Raw genomic sequence first — 1841 nt, 5'->3', positions numbered from 1 at the left:
CTATGGTCAAAACTATCTGACTTGAGTGAGTGACTTTATTCTCAGCCCACAGAGAACAGGTTACATTCGTTTAAGAAATAGTGTGTGTATTAAGATAGTCTATCCATAAATTCATTCACCAACTGTTTCAACAAACAATGGTTCTGCTTGGAGGGTGGCACAGACATTAGGTGTGGGTAAGAATCTGGTTCATTGGCTGTGATAATTTGGAAAAGCATTCATCTCAGAGAAAGAGTAAGTTATAAAGTCCTCTTCTTCAAACTTGATACAAGAGCTACAAATGTCAAGCAAAACATTCAGTTTCACTCTTAGTTGTTCTCTTACAAGCCACCTCCCAAGTTAATTGTCTATGTCTCCCTTGGGTATATAAATACTTTTGAAATATATAAGCTGTTCTGAAAGATATATACATAGTATAGTGTAAAAACATGAAATAAACAATACTACTAATAGACAGGCTGAGATATGAGAAGCAAGATTTCAAGACCCTTATGTTGTACACAGCCAGACACTGTCACAAACGAGCTGAAAGTATATATAGATTGTACAATATTGGACCTATTTCTCCAATTACCAAATTAGAGAGACCATTGGATAACACTCAACAAATTTCTGATTCTTCATATTTGTGGATTTCAATCAATTAGGATATGTTGGTAATATTAATTTTCATATTAAGATATTAAGAAAAGGTAATTGTCACTTACTGTTGTTTTTGTTTTAAGAGGTGAAATTAGATTTGTGTGGATTTGTTGAAAGATTACTTTCTTGCTTCTTCTAGAGTGTAGTTTTGCTCCTTATATTGATGTTTTTCATCTATTATCCTTTGTAGGGCTGGATTTGTGGAAAGATATTGTATAAATTTTGTTTTGTCATGGAATAGCTTGTTTTCTCCATCTATGGTAATTGAGAGTTTTGCTGGGTATAGTAGCCTGGGCTGGCATTTGTGTTCTTATAGGGTCTGTATGACATCTGTCCAGGATCTTCTAGCTTTCATAATCTCTGGTGAGAAGTCTGCCATAATTCTGATAGGCTTACCTTTATATGTTACTTGCCTTTTTTCCCTTACTGCTTTTAAAATTCTTTCTTTGTTTAGTGCATTTGGTGTTTTGATTATTATGTGATGAGAGGAATTTCTTTTCTGGTCCAATCTATTTGGAGTTCTGTAGGCTTCTTGTATGTTCATGGACATCTCTTTCTTTAGGTTAGGAAAGTTTTCTTCTATAATTTTGTTCAAGATATTTACTGGCCCATTACATTGGGTGTCTTCACTCTCTTCTATACCTATTATCCTTAGGTTTTATCTTCTCATTGCGTCCTGGATTTCCTGGATGTTCTGGGCTAGGAGATTTTTAGCTTTTTGCATTTTCTTTGTTGTGTCAATGTTTTCTAAGGTGTCTTCTGTCCCTGAGATTCTCTCTTCTATCTCTTGTATTCTGTTGGTGATGCTTGCATCTATGACTCCTGATTTCTTTCCTAGATTTTGTATCTCCAGGGTTGTCTCCCTTTCTGATTTCTTTATTGTTTCTATTTCCATTTTTAGATTCTGGATGGTTTTGCTCATTTCCTTCACCTGTTTCATTGTGTTTTCCTGTAGTTCTTTAAGGGATTTTTGTGTTTTCTCTTTAAGAGCTTCTAGCTCTTTACCTGTGTTCTCCTGTATTTCTTTGAGGGTGCTATTTATGTCTTTCTTAAGGTCCTGTATCATGATCATGATAAGTGATTTTATATCTGAATCTGCCTTTCTGTTCTGCCTGCCTCTGCCTCCTGAGTACTGTGATTAAAGGCATAGGCTACCCCACTTGGCAAATTCCTTTCCTTTCCTTTCCTTTCCTCTCCTC

Source organism: Mastomys coucha, unplaced genomic scaffold (assembly GCF_008632895.1).
Source record: "Mastomys coucha isolate ucsf_1 unplaced genomic scaffold, UCSF_Mcou_1 pScaffold21, whole genome shotgun sequence".
Lineage (NCBI taxonomy): Eukaryota > Metazoa > Chordata > Mammalia > Rodentia > Muridae > Mastomys > Mastomys coucha.
This window is presented reverse-complemented; position numbering follows the sequence as displayed.